General features: G+C 44.7%; 1 protein-coding gene across 4 annotated transcripts in view; it reads right to left on the bottom strand.

Annotated features, from left to right (window-relative positions):
* Nucleotides 1–20596, bottom strand: part of FTO (FTO alpha-ketoglutarate dependent dioxygenase) — a 462074-nt gene that overhangs the window by 188046 nt on the left and 253432 nt on the right. The window lies entirely within an intron of this gene.

The raw sequence follows: 20596 nt of genomic DNA, 5'->3' as shown, positions 1-20596 counted from the left end.
GTGGGGTCGCTAAGGGACCCAGCTCAACGGTACCTAGTAACAACGACATGCCTCTGTGGCAGAGGGTGGTACCATTCAGAAAAGCTAGCTCGATTATGCCAGATTTTCTGCATTCCCAAAATAAACCAGAAAAGGTTTCTACGAAATGTTCTGTCTTGAATATTAGAAACTGTTGAAGCCACTAAGCACTTGGTGGAGAAAGATGAGGCTTTCTGCCCCAGTAAAGACTTACAGCCTCAGGAGGCAGTTCTCCTCTGTCCTATAGGGCAGCTGGGAGCCAGAATCCATTCAAGTGGAGGGACTTCGATCTTCACTGCCACAGGGTTAATTCCAACTCATCCTGACCCCATCTCGCACAGGGTAACTTCAGCTCTCGAAGAAAACTCCGTTTTAAATTAAGCTACGGTTTTTCATCTTATCTTTTGAAAGCCACTGTCACTTCCATTTAGCCTGGTAAACAACATTTTCCATTTTAAAGGCTTCAAATTAAGAATTGATTCATCCTTAAACAAATGCATCTCTTTTATATTTTAAGGACAAAGACATTACACAGACTTAACTTGATATAGATTCTGTCACAGGCTCCTCCCACTCACCCCAATTTAAAATGTGCTTTAGAAGATATGAGGGGGCTTGGCTTCAAAACTTTTGTGAAATAATGCAATTTTGCCACCAATTTTTTGAAGCCCCCTCGTGTTGCCTAGGTCAAGTGATATCTGGAGACAAAAACTAATAATACGTGGTGAAAAGTTGCTGGTAAACCAAAGCAAAACCAATCTACTACCACGGAGTCCATTCTGACTCACAGCCACCCTGGGTGAGGTTTCTGAGACCCTAATCCCTACGGAAGCAGAGAGCCTCATCTTGCAGTTAGCAGCAGCCCCGTCCACCGGTGCACAGTGCACAGCCTCTCTAGGGCTCCTGGGGGAGCTCACCAGGGGGTCTGGGGAAAAGTGGAAGGCCCTCAATGAGATGAAAAGTGGCTGAAACAGAAGTTGCAAACAAGCCTAGCAACAATTAGGCAGCGATTCTTTCTGCTGTTCCTATAATTACCATGAGTAGGAAGCCACTGGGCAGCACCTAACAAGAATTTTTGGTACAAAACTGTGATTTCTCAACTTCTTGTCAAAGTCCCTCCCTTCCCTGCACTTCGTTGAGTTGAGACATTTCCCTTTGTTTACTTTACCAAATGAAAAACGGGTGCTCTTTCTCCTACCTGGGAGGATACTTGGACATTTTCTCGGCAGATGCCCAATGGGCTCCCTCTGTTGAAATACAATGGTTCCTTCCATAAAATCTTGCATTGTTTTCTGATCATCTGTTCAGTGTTTCCAGGAAGACAAAGCTAATTTTGAGAAATCAGTGTAGGCCACACTGAGCAGGATCGGGGTGGCTCCTGATCTATGACCTCGGCTGGGCTGCTGTGGGGTAGGCATTGGGCTGCTCACTGAAAGGCTGGTGGTTCAAAGCCACCAGCGGCCCCACAGAGGAAAGATGAGGCTGGCTGTTCCCGTGGAGATTTACAGGTGGGTAGCTATGGATCGGAGGCAGTGAGTTTGGTTTGGGTGTGGTAATCTAGAAGAAAGGTGACCTGGTGGCACAGCAGGCAGGGCTGGAGTGCTCTCCACGCAGGAGCGCTGTGTTTCAAATGCCCCGACTGCTCCTCTGGAGAAAGAGGAGGCTTTTTGCTCCCATAATGAATTATAGACCTGAAAACCTTAAGGATTCCTCCAACTCGAACCCTACAGGGTCGTCTGTAACGTTACGATGGCACGGAATCAACCGAATGGCAGCGGGTATCTCGGGGTCACCACCAGCCCCACTAACCAAAGCAGCTCCGTGAATATGTGCTTCAGTCCCTGGAGAAAGACCCAAAGTAGGGGCTGTGAAAAAGAGGAAGACGCGGCGACTGCAGCAACGGGCTCAAACCTAAGGGCTGTGAGGATGGCGCAGGCCTGGGCAACCTTTCCTTCTGTGGAACACAGGGTTGCCACGAGCCACAATGGACTTAACAAAAGGAACCCAACAGCTGAATTCCTCAGCACGCCCAGAAGCCCTTCTTGAGACCCACAGCCCCGAGTTAGTTTTCAAACTGCATCTCTGGCATCAGTCCAAGAACCCACATGGCATCCTTATGTTATATATTCATCTGCACCTTTGTTTTATAACTGGCCAGTGATCGCTGCTTCTTCAAGGAACACTTCCAAATGCACACTACGAAGCCCTCCTTTCTCTAAGCCAAGTTGAGTTGACTACTCCTTTTATACCACCTCTGAGCATCTCAGGAACTACAAACACCCTGTGCGCTACTTAATTACTCATTAGACGTTTCCTCCTCTAAAATGCAAGCTCTATTAGAACAGAGAGCATCTACATGCCTTCTTACTATCATCCAGGGGGCCTTGTATTGGTTAGAAATTGGCCTTTCAATAAGTGTTTATTTCTGGTGGCCTAGGTGAATTATCAAGTCAGAGTCCAAAGAAATATGTGGAGCAAGCTTGGGTTTGAGTCAAACTATTGCTGAAGCTGTAAAAACCATTTTTAAGCATTAGTATCAAGAACAAATAAGCATCGACCCTCCCTAGGTGACTACGTAGAAGGACAGAGGTGTCTAAAAATATCCAGCTATGCTCGGATCACGGTCTCTGCATCCCTCCGACACACCACAGGCAGGACTCTCACTTTCTCTCTGTCAGTGAAAAAGAAGAAGTACTCTATACTCTGGCTACCCACAGCGTCCCAGGACCCCAAAGAATTCCCTAGTGTCTTCTGTTTCTCCTGGTTCTAAACTAGAAGCACAAAACTAAAGGGGGAGTGTGTGTGCTTGTGTGTTGTGTGTGTTTGGAACTTGGAGCACAAAACTAAAGGGAGAGGTTGTGCGTGCGTGCGTGCGTGCGTGCATGAGAGAGAGAGAGAGAGAGAATATAAAAAGAAACACCTGAGCTCGACGGGGCCAGAATTAAAGGCTTTCATGAAGAAAGTTTCCACGCCCTGCCTTTGTTGATTCGAAGAGGAGAATCCAGCTCATGTGGGGTGGGTGTACAGTCACATTTCCACATGTCCTAACACTCCTATGTCGTAAAGAAAGGGCAGGGGAGCCCTGTGCCATAGGAAGGCTTTCAGAGAGGAATTGCTAAGATTAAAAGGAGAAACACAGCCTTCGCTGCTCACTGATAACTCTAGAGGAATCTGCGTCTTTGGAAATCTTTGCAACATTTGATAGTTTACTTTAACTTCAAACCTTAGATGTAATCCATCGTTCTTACAAATCAGAAAACTCTTTTCCAAAGTAATGCCTGAAAACAGGATGGCATTTTTAAAAAAATGGCTGGTAATCCCACTGTTAGTATACTTAAAAAACAACAACAACAAACCCTTCTGCTACAAGTCTTTCCATTTAAAAAGACATAGAGACACCAGGCTCATACTTCCCCACCTCCCCACCAGCACTACCATCAAAGAAACAAACGACACCATTGAGAGGGGAAACGGCTGTCCCTCTAACACTCCTTAGACACAGAGCTGTCTCATGTTGGGGCTGTATTTCCACACACAAATGACAAAGCTACATACTGACGGATAATGAGGGCTAAAGGTTCAACTTGTAAAGAAACCTGGTTTAAGATGTTATCAGCTGGGAAAGCTATTTCCTCACATCAACCATGCCATGGGCTGTCAAAAATCCAACCAGGGCATCTCTCTTCAAAAGTCCAGAAACACTCTCCGCCCCCCCCACCCCACCCTCTTTCTAAAAACGAAGAAGAAAGGCCCAGAACCCACTGAGATAGCCCCAGTCCCATCAAAGAAAGGTCGAGCTCAGGTCTGCCTTCCTTTACTGATTGTCCGTCGTAGAGGGCTGCTTCTGAGGGCTGTGTAGCTCGCCGCTGAGTGATGCCTTCAGATGCTCTAAGACTGACTGGGCACCACAGAAGATTCCCAGCATGCTTGCATCCCCAGCCCAGAAGAACAAATAAACATTCCTCCCAGCCCTGCCCCCTACCTTATCTCTCTCTCCCCAGGAGCAGGAGGGTTTGGGGGTGCTAATGTTTACACAGTGTTAAAACTTTCTTTCCCCTGTTTCCTGAATTTGAGAAAACACATCCAGGATGACCTCTGCTAAGCGATAACAGCGAGGAGTCACCGCGAGCTGCCACGTCCCGGCTGACTTAACGCTGCCCAGTCTTCACCCTTCTCCTCCTTTGGACCCAGCCCCCACCCCGGCCCCAAGACTAGTCACCAAAGAAATCTGAAGATAAGCTAGCCTGTCTTGAAAGGGTTGTACAAAGGCAGAAGTCTCTGACAGGCCACCAAGAAAGCAGCCTCTTATTTCCACTTACAAACACGCTGGGCTCAGTTCATCTCAAAGACCCATTTGACTTGGATGAACATCTCAGCAGTTTCCCAAGTGAAACGCCGAAAGGTACCAGTGAGACACCTTGTGCCGCTTTTCCATCCGGTACGACTGGGCCAAGGGGCCAAGGGAGGCTAATTGAGAATGGTGGTGGGCAAAGAATTCTGGGAAAATGTTTCTTTGCTCAGTTTCTTCACCTGTACCAGGTGCAAGTAATAGCACCTAATTTGTGGCGCCGTTAAAACTAAGTCGTATCACCCATGTAAAACGCTTAGTGTGATGCCTGGCACAGACAAAATGTTAGAAATTGTTACTGCTACAAAAGGCATTGAGAAGAAAATACATGGCTTCAGATTCTCTCAAAAACTCACTGCCCCTCCAATTCACAGGTCCCCTCAGAACTGCCCCTGTGCGTTTTCCAGACTATTAACTCTTTATGGGAGTGGAAAGTCTTAACTTTCTTCTGTGAAGCCCCTGATGATTTCGAACTGCTGACCTTGAGGTTAGAGGGCCAACAACCCACTATGCTACCAGGGATCCCTGATCAGAAAATACAAAACCCTAACATGCTACAGCCATAAATTTCAATGACCCAATTCCACCCCCCCCACCCCCCGAAGCACTCCCCATCCTACCCCACCCCCTCACCCCACAGCACTCCCATGCCATCTTCCACTTTCCTCAGTCAACTTGGACAGAAATCACTATAGTCTGCCTGTTTCACTAAAAGTCCCTATGCCAGGGCAGCCTGCCTGTCACCATGCGCATGGGTCTTCAGCACAGCACGTGGGTAACTACTGGGATGCTGCAGGGAAGGGCGTGCCCACGGCACTGAACTTGGGCTCTGGAGAGAGCCACGGCCATTTCGATGGCACCTTTGGTGTTTCAGATGACGGTGAAAAACAGCCCATGTGCTCATCAAGGAAAGCAACACACACAAAAAAGTAGGCTTAAAAAAAAGGTGAAGAGGGGAAAAAAAAGTGTTGTTTATAGAAGCCAGCTGCTTGGGCCTTGGCGCCAGCAGCCCCTCATCCTGCTATTTTATGCTTGCAACCCCACTGCCCCCACTGGCACAGGGACAACTAAACGTTGACTTCAATGCTTCAGAGAGCACTCGACTGATTTTGTACATGATTAATTGCCAAAGACATGGCTGGCCATATGGAACAGAGAAAGCATCAAGTAATTCATACTTCTGTATGTGATCGCTTGGCCCCTGTTGTTTTAATGTACAGGAAAGAGCTAGTATAGCACAGCCCTGGTGTCTTGCCCCTGACAGCCCATTAAGAAATCTCAAAGCACCTAGTCGAAGTTATGCTGTTGGCTTTTCAATAGCAGCCTAATAAAACAGAAGCAAAGCTTTCCAACGAGTCTTAAATCTTTCACATACAGTACCTTAACTACTGCAGCTAAAACAACGGGCTTCTTATGATAGGAAATAGGATTTGATTTCTGGTCTCTGCATACTTACTGAAAGCCTGTTTTTGACCTTTATGGAGTTTACAAAATCATTGTTCTTTTGCCCTCCATTTTCCCAGTAGCCTGAGAGATCTGTGTGTTTCCTTCCAGTCCTGCCCTGAGTCACTCGTGTATGCCGTCTGTAGAATAATGACAGATTCAGAGAGAGGTGAGAGAAACAGCGTCATTATTCTTAACAAGAGAGTCCAAGAACCACTCTAGCGTCTGCGTTTGAAGCTTGTGCTTCCTTTAAAGAGAAGGGAAAACAAAGCCCCCGCACTGGGGCGAAAGTCCGCACAAACACACTCTTACCGCCGCACCTCCTTTCCACCGCTCTTTGAAACGAATGCAGCCGAGGTGGGAAAGCATTCCTAGCAGTTTTCCAGTTGTTGTACTGTTGGCCCTGGGTGACATTCTTCTGCAAGCAAGAGAGGATGGTGCCACCCCAGGGTACAAATTGTATCACAACTTGCAGTCTATTCGCTTTATCCCCTGTTGAAACCTGTGCAGACTGTTACTTTCCGTCAGGGGGTGGGAGGTGGAGGAAACAGACATTTTTACACCGTTTCCCTTTCAAGGACTGTCAGATGATAGCACTAAAGGTGGGCATACCATCAGCAGTTTCCTTGGTCAGTTCTGACACATGGCGAGGATGATTTTGTTGGTACTTTCCATGGGAGGGGGAGATGGGGGGCGGGAATTAACTGTAGATTTTTAGGTGTGGAAAATACCCTTACATGAGAAGAGACTGTTGATGGGAAATTCCACATGACTGCCTAGTTATTAACAAGGTTGTAATTGCCTCCACTGCTGAAATTAGCTAACGACCCAGTTAGAGCTCTAAGCCAATGGGAAATTCCCTGCTCTCCTCCCTACAGCAAGCTGGTGCTTTCCAGGGTGAGCAATCAACTAATAAAGGACATCCGGAAACTCAGAGCACAGGCAAGAATCCTGGAAGGACCAAGCAAGAGGGGTTTGGAAACCGACACAGTAAGATGGCAATGAAGATGCAAAATAAGATTTCTACAAAGATCAGAAAAGTGTTCTCAGGGACCCATAAAACAATTTTTATTTTGTTTTATCAGAGTACACTCTAGAAGGTATGATGATAATATATTTCCCGTTTTGCAGACAGGAAAGCTGAGACTGGAGGAGGGAGGTTGAAATGGACAAGAGTAATATAAACCAGAGGCAGAAACATTAGCAATAGTAGCTCTGGTAGATTATACATAAAAGTCAGCCTCTTTTCAAAGTCTCATCCCTGGAAACAAACCTGCCATTCCTGCAGAGCCTTCAACAAAGAAAACAGAAAGTGTGAAGCTGAAGCCAGGGCACATACCGTAGCAACACCGCCTAGATCTAAAGTCATGTACAGACTGATAGGCATATTCCACATTAGGAATATTAGCATGGCAGTCACTTCTCTCCAATTATATCAGCGGTGCCTTAACTTTGTGTTTTATCAAGAACTCTACAAATACGAGCAAGGACTCTCCCAGCCCCAGCCCAATGGACACACACTCTCAATTCCCACCTGCCCCCTCTAAGAAACGAGGCTGTTGGCCTAAACTTTAATTGAAGGTGAAGAATGGCTAGTTACACCAACCACTAAATCACTGAGCCTCTGATGATGTTTGGCTTAAAAGTGGCTTAGCATCTTCTGATCCCTGGGCAAGTGAAAAGTTACCCCACATCTCCATGAGATCGGCTTCCTCCTTCTCCCAAACATCAGTAGCACAAAGGCTGAAGTGGCCTGTCATGCACACTGGATTATATGAAGTGTAAAACATTGGGGGAGAGGGGAAGGGGGGTGGTGGTGGCTTTTGAAAGGGAACGGGAGAAAGAAATCACACTTGCCAGAGGATCCAGCTGACAGCTCAGTCCCTAACAAGTGAGACAAGTGAATATTTTGAGACACTGTGAATGCAGGAAGAGCTAGGCCTTTTGTCTGCAGCCCTACAGTGTGTCTTTAACCCAACTGCTGCCTGCATCACTGAACATATGTTTTCGGCACAAGAACTGAAGCAGAAAAGGCTCTTTGTTATAATTCACCCCTTTGTATATCTCTGCACCCTCCCCCCACCGCCCTTACCCACCCCTTCTTTTAGTAAATTCCAAACCAAAGCCTCAGTGGATATTTTAACTGCTCAGGATCGGGGTCGTAGTGCCCAGCGGAGACCCCACTACTGCCCCAGGTCTAGAGAACTGCTCCTTCACGGTGGCAACAACAGAAAGAGCTACATTTATTTAGTGCTTACTGCATGCCAGACCCCACTGAAAGCATTGTATACGTATAATTAATCTCACGTAGCCCAGTAACAACCACCTATGAGGCATCCCTTTAAAGAAGAGGATGCACACTCACACCCACCTACAGGTAAGTGTCACTTATCTGAGCTGGGATCTAGACGGCACAGAACTCAAACGTAAGGAAAGCTGGTGTGGTGACCTCCTCAGCTCTTACCTGTAATGGAGGGCTCCTTTTCTTTTGGTGACTTTCAGTACAACAATCTTGCTGCCCTCGGTGGCTAACTTGGCCATGGGCAAATTACTTTCCCTCCCCGTGCCTCAGTTTCCTCAGCAGGGAAATAAGGACAGTGTAGCACCTACTTCACAGGAATTATCAGGATTCTGTTTCTACACATAAGACCCTCTTCTCTAGATGAACAGTCAGTAAATATTCCTCGGCCCCTCCCCACCCCCAAATTCTGCTACTGAGATTCAGGGTAAATGGACAGTCCTGGTCACTTGGAGCCACGTGTAATTATTGTGAGTTGCCAGTAAGCCCATCCCAGTCATGTCAATTCGACACCGCCTACATCTCCCTGACCTCCGATTCCTGGCTTAGTGTGGACACTGTATCTGTACCTGATAGGCCAGTGTCTCTTAGCCTAGATGCCTTCCAAATAATAATATAACGATAACAAAAATGGGTGACAATGATGATGATATAGTAGCTAACCTTTATCAAGTGCTTTTCTACGTGCCAGGGACTAGTAAACTGCCCACGTGCCTTATATTGTTTAATTTTAACAGAAATATCTAGACATTATTCCAATTTTGCAGATGAAACAAATGAGACATGAAAGGTTATGTAACTTTTGATTGGGGTTTTTCTCTGTTTTGTTATTGTTGCTAGTTTTTGTTGTTGTTCTTATATGTCCTATGAGGTCAATAGGAGAGAGAATCAACTCCAACAGCAATAGGTGTGGTTTGGGGTCATGTATATATTAAAATATGGCTGCAAGCTTTTATGTAACATTTCTAACTTCCAAAGACAAACGAAGATCAGATTTATAAAGGTAATAAGTAACGAATAAATAATCAAACAAAGGCATCAGATTCCAGTGTCCAAAGCCAACATGGGTGCAAACCTACTGTTCCTAGGCACGCGGGAGATGGCTCTTGCTCATAGCACGCCTATGTACAACAGGAGGAAACCCCGCCCAGGCCTGCGCCCTGCTCGCACTCCTTCCTATGTTTGAACCTATTGCTGCAGCCACAGTGTCGATCCATCTTGTGGCCGGCCTTTCGCGTTTCCACCAATCCAGGGCCTGCTTCCTGATGACAGGTCCAAAGTAGGCACGCCCAAGGCTTGTCATTCTTGCCTGGTAACAGCGAGCTGGCTGTACTTTCTCGTACACAGATTTGTTCTTTCTTCGGGAATCCATGGTACTTTTCATTTCCTTCACCAAACGGCGTAATTCACAAGGCGTCCATTTTCCTTTGATCTCCCGCACTCATTGTCCAGCCTTCCCGTGCATTTGAGATAACCGACGATAGCGGGGCTTGGGTCACAATCCCCTGAGTTCCCAATGTGACTCTTTTTGTTTTTTAACATTTTAAAGAGATTTCTTTGTAGATCTGCTCAATGTAACACATTGTTCTCTTGACTGCTGCTTGTCTGGGTGTTGCTTGTGGGCCCAAGTAAAATAAAATCTTTGTCACCTTCAAGCTTCTCTTTCTTTATCACGATGTTGCCGATTGGTCCAGTGGTGAAGGTTTTCGCTTTTGTGATGCCGAAGTGTAATTGCTGTCGAAGGCTGCAGTCTCTGATCTCCATCAGTCAGTGGGTCACGCCCTCTTCCCTTTCAGCAAGCAAGGTTGTGTCAGCTGCAGGTTCGTTATTGAACCTTCCTCTGATTCTGACGCCATATTCCTCTTCCTGTAGCCCAGGTCCTCAAACAGTTTGTTCAGCACACAGATTGAGTGAATACAACATTCGTCTAGGAAACATAATTCCGTGAAAATCACATGGGCAGAGTTGTCGATGCTCATCTTTCCTGATTTTGAATCAAGCAGTGTCCCCTTGTGCTGTTGAATAACTGCCCCTTAGTCTCTGTGTGGTGAGCACCAGGAAGTATTCTGGAATTTTAGTCTTTGCGATGTTATCCATAATCATCAATTAACTTACAGCTTATACTTTACAAAGTATGCTCATGAAATTAGAGGGCAACGGACTTGGTGTTGCTTTGGTACACTGATTACCATATATTGAATATATATTCCCAGGTGATTAATCGATCAGTGGCATATGCAGTATACATCTTTAATGTCACATTATCTGGCCAGGCCAGTGGGAGGTTTCAATCTAGGTTGAGGAATAAAAGATATACACAGTGGAAAGTGACCAGGGTGCCATGTAAGATTACTGTTCAATTCAATTAAACTCTTGGGATTGATTTTGATTTATAAAATAGATACTCTGCTAGAACGTCGTGTTCATTGCCTATCATAATCTTAATGTTATCAATTAACATCAGCTTTCTAAGTACTATTATCCTGTTCATTTTGAGTCTACGGAAACTAAAGCATAGGACTATAAGAACAAAGATATAACTAATAAATGTCACCACATACTTGTATATTCAATCCACCCTTGAAAATCCGATCTTTCTTAAGGTTCATGAGAGCAGAGCTATTTCGAATTGTAATAAGGAAACTCTTGCTACTGACAATGTGGCTATTAAAACTCTAAATGGAATAGCAATGTGCTACGGAAGATAATTCAGTGAAAATCACATGAGCAGAGCTGGCCTTCGATAACAGATACCTGTCTAAGACAACTGCAGCCCTGGCTCAATTGTTCTCTGTATACAACACAACACAACACAACACAACACAACACAACACTGTCTAAGCAGTCTTCAGTGCCCACAGTACCTGCTGCCTGGCATATAATTACCCAGAGGACATGGACAGGCACCAAATACGAAACAAGGAGAACAAGTCAAAGCAAAACTCACTGTCATGGAGTTGATTTTAACTCACTGCCCACCACCACCACCACCACCACCCCGCCTCATGCTACCCCTAATCCGTAGGGTTTCCTTCACTGTTATCTCGAAGGACGTCCACCATCTGGCCTTGCTTCTATGGTGTCAGTGGATGGGTTCAAACCACCTAGTTTGAGGTTAGTATCCAATCACAAACCATTTGTACCACCCACACTTACTATTTTTTAAAATAATTCTCAAATAGGTATTCAGGACCCCTTTGCAATTTTAGTGTGAAAATTAGCTTGGGGGGGGGGGGCGATGGGGAGTAGTTAAGCTACAGTGTTCTTAAGTTCAGGATGAAAACAAAAATTTATGATTTTTTCACTCTTTCCCCGCATTTACAAATATTATGTGTGAAAGGGACATGAATGGCTGATGGAAATCATTTCATCTAAGCCTGAAACCTATTTTATTGAATTGCTATGGGGACTTAATGAGGAATATATGTCTGGTTCATTGTAAATGTTCAATAAGTGGTCATTATTATTTCTATTCTTGCTAATACATTTCCATCATTTTCATCCTGGACTTAAGAACACTGTAGCTGGGCAGGACTTGGGATATTTGGTGTGGCTCTAGATAGAAAGCTAGTTTGTTAGCGCTGAGGCTCTACAACCTTGTAATCTCTGCAGTGAACAATGATGTTTCTCCTGTGACTTCAGAGGGGAATCCAAACAGGCAAGGATGGAACAGGAACTTGACCGTAACCGTTTACTCATTTTAATGCCTGTCCGCTAAGTTACCAAGTCCAGAGTTCTAACCGCATTTCATTCATTTTTAGGGAGAGAAAACAATGACAACTTTTAAAAAGTTAACCCCAAAGAAGCACCTTGGGATAAACAGGGAAGGCCTGGTAAGGAATGTAGCCTTGGCTTTGGGAAAGTGAGTGTGGTCCCTACACAGTTGCTTTGGGAGCCTCAGGGACAACAAAAACCACATCCATTCCTGCCTCGATGAATACAATTGGAAGCCTGCAAACTGCTCTGCTCTGGGCACGGATTCCTCCTTCACGCGAACTTGCCATATTCAGAACAGTTTTATGCTTTGATAAGCAGATATGATGGGCTCATCTTTGAGATAATTGCCTCTCCTGCCTGGTTTAGTGGTTATAAATTCCATACCCGAAGATTAAACCTTTATAGAAAAGCAATGGTGGTAACAGTTCTTTCATGGAGCGCTTTAACTTTGGGGCTTAGACAATGGACATTCTAAAAGGATTCGTAAAATGGGCAACAAGTGAACCTCCTCCTCCCTCCTGGGTTCGAGTCTACCACCTGCTGTGGCATTTTTGTTTCAGTAACAAAGAAGCCTTCATGTTTGACACGCAGATTCACTGTTTGCTGAACTGGCTCTTTTCGTTTGGGTTAACTCTTAAGAAGCAAAGAAAGCAACAGTTCTTGTCTGACAAACAACTAAATACGCCAGCATGCTTTTCAAATTGGCCCCCACAAATAAATATGTCTATGAACATATGTGTTCTCTGCCTACTTACCTTTCCACGCTGCCCCTGAATTCCAGAGGACGCTATTTATTTTTGCAAAAGTATTATGGTCAATAAGAGCTGCATAACATTTGTAATTTCATGGTTTGCTACAGTAACAGGTGCTGTGATAAACAGGAATGTAAAGTGTTAAAAAGAAAAGGGGGGTGGGGGTGGGATCACTTCAGAGACATTAAGCAGCTTTAAACACTGACAGCAGAAAGCGAAAATTTTTAAGCAATTTGGTCGGGTCAGTAAAAAGTAACACAGGTCAAAGGAACAAAATGGTACCCCAAAATTCTGCCAGTTGATAAATGAGCGGACTGTCTTGTGGTTGGGTGCACATGGCAAAGGCGAAACAACTGTTGTATAGAAACAAAAATATGCTCTCTTTGTGGCACTTTTACAAGAAGTTACTTCAGCTTGGTGACCGCTTGAGGCCCCATTCTCCCGGTATATGTGGCTGGGGTAGGCATTAATAAAAACAAAAGGGTCCATTTTCATTGTAACCATGCAGAAGGGTTAAGCATTTGACCTTCAAGTATGGTGTGCTTGTGCTCCGTGGAAAGGTTGCTGACAATATAAACAAGAATGACTGCTGTTAGAGAACGGGGGCACAATTAAAAACAATCTCAGACGCTTGTTGTACAGCTGTTCCAGTTTCAGCTCTGGGTGACCTCTAAGGATGCTACATGTTTAACGGAGCCAATTTAAGATATTTAGTGAGTCTCCCTCCCACTTGGGAATACCTAGCCTGAAATGCTCCCCACTTTTCCAGCCATGAGATTGGACGCTGTGGGGTTCACCCTGAAAACCTTGTGTTTCTCAAGTTGTCCTTGGTTTGCTATCTGACCACCCTGAGACGTGGCCAAAGGCCAGGCTTTATAGGGCCCTGAGTGGAAGAAAGAATCTTTGACTTTAGACTAGTTTGGGTTGTAAAGCAAAATCTTCTCCTATCTGGCTTTCCCAAAAGGACACTACTTGTTTGGCTTTCCTTGTTAGACATAATCTATCTGAAAAATATTTAGCCCTTAGTTGAACAAAAACACAGTCATCTTTATTTTTTGGCTGCAGTAAACATTTCTTTCTTTCTAACTTGTTACTGCGAGTTAAGTGGGAGTTCACATATCATATCATTGTTCTATTTTTTTGCATCCAACAACTTATACAACGTATTAAACCTCCCAATGGCTCGCCCTCTCCCATTCCCTCCCTTCCCCTTTTTCCAGCTCCCTCTTGTATCTTTTCTTCCCCTTCGCTCAAGTTAACACCTGTCTACCCTCTACCCTCCTTTCCCCTCTCATACCTGGTAACTATCAAAGCCTGTTTCTCAGAGGTATGAAAAAGATATGGAAACCTTTTCTTGATTTTTTTATAAGTGTTCTCATACAGTATTTGTACAGTCACTCATTTTAGATCTGCAAAGAGAAATCACCGAGACATCCCAAACATGTAAAAAATACAACAACAACAACCACTATTTATTCTGAGGCAGCACAGAATCTGTGTCATGGATTGGTTTGTCCTCCACACCCCCAAAAAGTCAACTTGACTTTACCAAGATTCTCAGTGGTTTGGGAGTTCTATAAGGATGCAATTTGGCTGCTAAATAATGATAAGAATCATCCCATGATGTGATCAGCCAATTGATTATAAGGGGATTAGGGGAGAATGTAACACAGCCTGATCTGATATTAGGGGAGTTTCTCTAGGGTGTGGCCCCCATCATCTTTTATAAATAAAAGGAAAGAGAAGAAGCCCATAAGAAGGGACCTGACTACCAACAAGAAAGAAGAGCCAGGCAGGGAATATGTGCCCCTGGAACCAGGGCCCCTGTGCTGAGAACCTCCTAGCCCAGGAGAAGCCTGATGAAATGGCATACGGAGATTTTCAAGGGCCACCGAACCCACAAATGTTGAAAAGCGACAAAGACCTTCACCCAGAGCCAACAGAGAGAGGAAGCCTGGATTTGGCCTGTGAGCCTCCTAAACTTGGAGAGAATATACTGGTTTGGTAGAGCCATGCAGCAGTTGTGGCACTTCTGTTTTAGCCGCAATAGATAACGAAGATGATATGGTTCATGGTTTAACATGAACCAGGAATTCTAAAGAAAAAGTCTTTGTCCAGGTTGCCAGGAAACTACTGTTCTCCATTATGATTTTCTTACTGTCAGCAAAAGGGTTCTCTTGGGGGGCAACTGTGGGAAGGTACTGTCCTCCATTGGGGTGGGGAAGTGTTGGAAGGATGAAGGACCAACTTGTAGGCTGCCAGGCCTATTAGTGGCTTAAAATGAACAGCTTCCTCCAAGTCTGAGGAGGTGGCACTGCCTATTTCTCAGAAAGACTGAGCACCCTACCTAGGGAAACAAAGGCAAGAGACCGGGTCAGAACTCACAAAGGGCAGGGCACAGAATCTGGCTTGTCAAATCCACTTTACTCTTTAAAGTCGCTGGGCTTTGATGCTGCCCAAAATAGAAAATCTGCATGGTTCGCAAGATTCACGGCATTTCTAGTGGGAACCATTTCGTCCACTGGGGTTCTTCCTTTGGATCTGAAGGTTTATTTTATTCCTGATGCTCCGACTATAGGAGCCCCACCAGAGACAAGGACGTTTGGTTCCCCGCCCTCTGACTCATCAAGCACACCAAACTTGTATTCAACAAATCAAGTTCGTTTTTTTCAGGGAACAAAGCTGCTGGAGACAATCCAGACTGTAGGGTAATCACTGTCATTCTGACAAGACAGAAGTGTTTCCTTACAAAGAGTCAGCTCCTCAGAGAGATCACAAAAAGTGACTTAAAGATGGCTGTACTAATTTCTATACTATAAAAGACCACACAATTCATTTCAGTGGAAATGAAGAGAAGCCAAAAGAAAAAAGAACAGGGGAGGGGCAGCGGCAAATTCGCACCTCTGCCCATACATCAAGGGCTAACATTAGCACTCAGATCATTGTAAGTCACAGAGAACAGAAGCTGTTTTAAAGAACCACAGGAGGCCCGACCCACTGGTATACGTTCTTTGTATTTCCATGGACACTCTTTTCTTTTAGCTAAGTATTCTTGTCTGGCCTCAAAGTGAGACTTGATTTGTAAGTCTCCCTCACCGCCCTGGAGTCCAACTCAAGAGTCCCACCCAACAGAACAGGGTAGAACTGCCCCGGTGGGTTTCCACGAGGGTAACTCTATATGAGAATAGAAAGCCTCTTCTTTCTCCCATGGAGTGGCTAGGGTCTCTGAACCACTAACCAACCATGCAGTTATCAGCCAACTAGGAAGCTCCGGGTGATGTAAACTGTCATATACTCAGAGGCTAACTAAAAGGTTGGAGGTTCAAGTCCACCCAGAGGTGTCTTGGAAGAAATAAATGCCTAGCAATCTTGATCTGAAAGGCCCACAGGACACAGTTCTACTCTGACACACATGGGGTTACCAAGAGTTGGAACTAACTTAATGGCAAGCAGTTGAATGTAGCCTGTTGGTGATTCCTTTACCACAACAAGCAGAAACCATTCCTATCTTTGCAAAAAGGGAAGAAGAAAACAAGAAAGGGATTTCTCCCCACTCTCCTCAAAATGTGTAGGCTTAATAGCACAGAGGTGGAAATACACTTCTAGAATGGAAGCTATAAACAAGTCTCTTGGGTGTCTTATTTATAACGATGCTAATGGAAGACACTCCTTTTTCACTCCATCTGTCAATGCATCTCTGAAGTACAAACACAGAAAACCACAAACACAGCAGGGAGGGGAAGAGACTTGTCTAATGCCAGCATGTAATTAGCACACAGAAGCTGAAGGATAGCCTAGGTACCCTGGCTTCTGACTGCAAATCCTCCTAGAGCTGACTCCTTGAGGTTGCCGCAGGACACACAACTGTAAATGTAAGTAAGGTTTTACTCTAAATTGCCTCCATTTGATCCTTCTCTGAATAACCATTTTCCTCTGCTTTTCCACAACAGATGTATCCTTACAACATAATGGAGGTGGGGTTTGTCCCTTGGAGGGTCAGTTTCTCTGAGGAAATTTGCAACAAAGCACACCTTGGATTTCAAGAGCGTGATCTGTTAAGTTACAATATTGATTTTTCATTTTGCTTCACAAACACCACCACAACTTTGAAACTGATATGCAGCACTTACCGTTTCGTGGGCCTTAGCGGCCAAATGAATCACAGAATCAACAATCTGTTTTCATGCTGCAGAGTTCAATTTTCGTTTTCAACATAAATTGCAACAGCCACAGCCGGTGCCCGATGCAATTTTAGAGATGCCCAGCTAAATTGCCTCCCATTTGTGATTTAATACAACAATGGTCTTGCAAATTAAAATGCGGATGGCTCTAGGTCAGCCTTGATTTGGCCAGCTACCAGGCAACTGAAGGTCTACAGGCTTATTTCGGCAGGAACTCAGTCTGAAGCTGGCTGGAATTCTCCCATCCGGCCAAAATGATATGTTTCTGTCTCAGGCACATCAGATGGACGCTAAACATCAGAGGCAGGCAAGGATGCTGTGAGAAACTCCCCTTCAGATCTCTTCACTTACAGGAAGGTACACAGAGATTCCACCTGGCTTCTGGCTTGGCCTCCCACCCTCCCCATTCTGCTGAAACAAACTCCCCAGTAGAATTCAACAATACCCATGGTCTTGGGCATACTGAATCTCTACTCCACTCAATTACTACAGTCCACTCCTGCTTTGCTTCTCACCTGTCTGACGACCGTATCAGGTGGTTATCACCCTGCCTTTGAGGCCCTACTTCTTAGAGGGAAACTTCCATCACTCACTGGACTTCCACTGCTGGCCCTGGGAGAAGTTCTGGCGGCACATACAGTCTTTCAAGCACTCAGCTGTTCAGGCCCACCAGCTGCTCACTGGGGAAAAGATGTGGCTGTCTGTTTCTGTACCGATGACAGCCTTGGAAACTAAGGAGCAGTTCTCCTTGACGAGTTGAAGTCGACACCACAGCTGTTGCCTTGGGTTCTGGATTGTCTGTATTTGAACGACTAGCACGCCTTCTGTGCCTGTAAGTGTGCATTGACATCTGCTACCTGGGAGGTCCACAAGGAATCTCCGCTACAGATACAAATCAAACTCCCAAATCTACACTTGGCTCGGCATGTCCTTCTTACGAAGCTTCAGACCAGCATCTCCTGCTCTTCTTGGTGCTCTACTGGGTTCTCGATCTCAATACGTTCTCATGTTAACATCTCTACTCTCTTTCTTAGCTTAGAACATTATTATCATCCGTCTACTCACTAGGAATCTTGTAAAACTGCCTGTGGCTCTTCCTCATCTCTCATCCCTAACATGCAGTTGATTGTGAATTCGATGCACCTCTTTTTGAAAGAACCGTCTGTAATTCACCCTCCTGTGAGCTCCTTCCACTACAGAATTAAAAGGCGGCTGAATTAGAGAGGGTCTTTTCAAAATTGACAACCAACTGGATGTTCTGGCTAAGGTCAGAGACTTCCCTGGTTCTGGGCCTCATTATTTTGCACCACAACATTTTAAGACAGCTATTTGTAATCCCTGCCTCTCAACAAGCTCTCCACTATGATTTGGAAACCTACATCTGACTATACCACTCTGCTACTCCAATATCTTTCACTAGAAGCCCCACCAGAATAAAGTCCAACGGGGCCTATCATTCAAGGTTCTTCACATGTGGGCACCAACCCCCCTTTGTTTCTAGCTACATGTCCCTCCTTTTCTCACTCTACCTCAGCTAGACACTTAAAGACTGATTACAAGGCTCTGATTGTAGTTCTGTAAAATATGTCCTATTGTTCTCGATGTCCAGACTGTGGGCCTGCTGTGGCTGAACTGCTTAACATGGGTTCCATTTCTTTCTTGACTCAACAAATCCTTGTTAAAATTCAGTTCATCCTTCAGTGTAGAAATTTCTAGCACACCCTCTTCCGGGAAGCCTTTCCCAGTTTTCTCAATCTAACTCTTGTTTTCCTGAACATTCTACTAACATCATGCTTCACCTTCTCATTTGATATTCCACATCACGCCTTACTCATGTGGGTGCTTGGTTCCTTAGCACACATGTAAGTACCATATGAGCAGCAGCTCATGTGAAACATCAAACTTTAAAAAATTCAGTACCTATTGTATTGCACTGAGGCCTTACTTAGACTTTGTGACCCTCAAGAAGATGCCGGAGGAACATACACTGTCCTCTGTCAAAAAGACAAATGCCAAATCTCTACTGCACAGTCTCCAGTAGGAGATGATGGAACAATTAAGAAATGGCAATCTGGGCACTAGCCCAGCCCTGCTGGTGAAAGCAAGAGGGATGTGGGACTCTCCAAGAAGGATGCTAAGTTATCTTAATTTCAGTTCTTACAAATGGATGCTGTCTGGGGGATTCAAAGGTTATCACATTTCTCCCTCATGCTCAAGACATGTTTATAAACACAGAAGGCTATAATAAAACTCACCGGAGAGACAGAACTCAATTTCAGCAAATGTTTACATTCTAATCAGGGCAACAAATCACTTCTCACCAGGAGATCCAAGTCAGTCAGCATCAAGATTCATGCTCGTTTGCCCAGGTATCCCAGGCCTAAAAACCTCCTGGCCCCTCCAAGCTCGGTGGAGAGTTTGAGCACAAGTACAAGAAGAAAATGAAAGAATGGCATCGAAGTGTCACTTCTGAAACCAATGTCCAGAATCTTCCTAGCACTTAAGTCCCCAGACACACCAACCCTTAATCTTTCCTGATTTCCACGTGGTTCTCCAGCTGGACAAGAATAGAAAAGTATCAAAAATGATGCCTCCAGAACTTCCTGACACAAAAAGGCATTTGACAAAAGAAGGCAAATGTGACAGCTCCAGAAACTTCTGTCAAAGACCCTGAAATTAGGGAAGGAGCATTACAGGACATAACTGAGATTGCAACAAAAGCATCTTTTTATCTGCAAAGCACGATTGTGATCAATTCACTCATTTGCCCATGATTTGTTAAGAATTAGACAATAGTTCAAAGAATTGATAGAATGGTTGTACACTTCAGACATGTTTTTTACAAACACAATCAGATGAAGTGTGCCTTACTGCAGATAATATTACCCAAATGAATACTGTGGTGTTCGTTGGTATTCCAAGAATGAAGAGTAATTCATACCAAGAAACTGCAATGACCATCCACATTGTATTACAATATGATCGATGATCCTCAATTCTTTGCCAAGGGGCAGTTCATGGAATTCACAAATTGAGTACCGAAATTCACACCAGCTATTTCCATGATGCCCCAAGCATGAGATGTTCATGAGGCAGATATGTACTCCCAAAGTCTAGCTGCCACAGAGACTCAATGGCTCCAGGAGAAAGGCTGAGCTCCCAGGTAGCGCTTTCATGAAGAAATGTGAATTAAGCAGAGCACAGGAATCTGACCTTGTCAGATAAGTGACGGAAGTCTTCCCCAATATAGTGACAATTGAGCCGCGATCTGAAAAGCGAATAGAAATCCTGTATGTATACATGTGACTTGGTGGCGGGACATAAAACTGTATGTACAAAGGGTTTGGAGAGAACACGATGAATTCAATTCAGAAACGGACTCGGAAAAGGCAGCTGTGGTGGGAGCATCGGGTTGAAGGAATGGGGTGAAGGCAAGGCTGGAGTGGGGGACTGAGGATAAGGCCATTTACACTTTATCTTAAAAGCAACCGACCAATGTAATCCATTAATGAGTTTTAGAGAGAGGGACCTGCATAAATCTGCATTTGTAAGCATTACCCTGCCTGCTCTGTTAAGAAGGCAGGGAGCCAGACTGTAAGCTAAAGCAATAGCCTGGGGAGTGATGGTGAAGCCTTGAACTAGGCTGGTCTCAGCAAAGATGAAAAGAAATAGACAGATTCAAGAGGCATTGCAGAGGGAAAACTCTCAGATCAAATCTGTGGAGTATGGATAAGGAAGTTCCAAGGATAATCCTTCCCCTCTTAGCAAGAAAAACTGGGTGAGAAGTAGGATCATTGCCTAACTAGAAAACTCTAGAAGGGAAGTAGAGTTGGGGTGG

Source organism: Echinops telfairi, unplaced genomic scaffold, assembly GCF_000313985.2.
Source record: "Echinops telfairi isolate 266 unplaced genomic scaffold, ASM31398v2 ScPeMD7_2291;HRSCAF=2852, whole genome shotgun sequence".
In the NCBI taxonomy this organism is placed as follows: Eukaryota; Metazoa; Chordata; class Mammalia; order Afrosoricida; family Tenrecidae; genus Echinops; species Echinops telfairi.
Note: the sequence above shows the minus strand (reverse complement) of the source record. Positions and strands in the feature narration are given on the sequence as shown.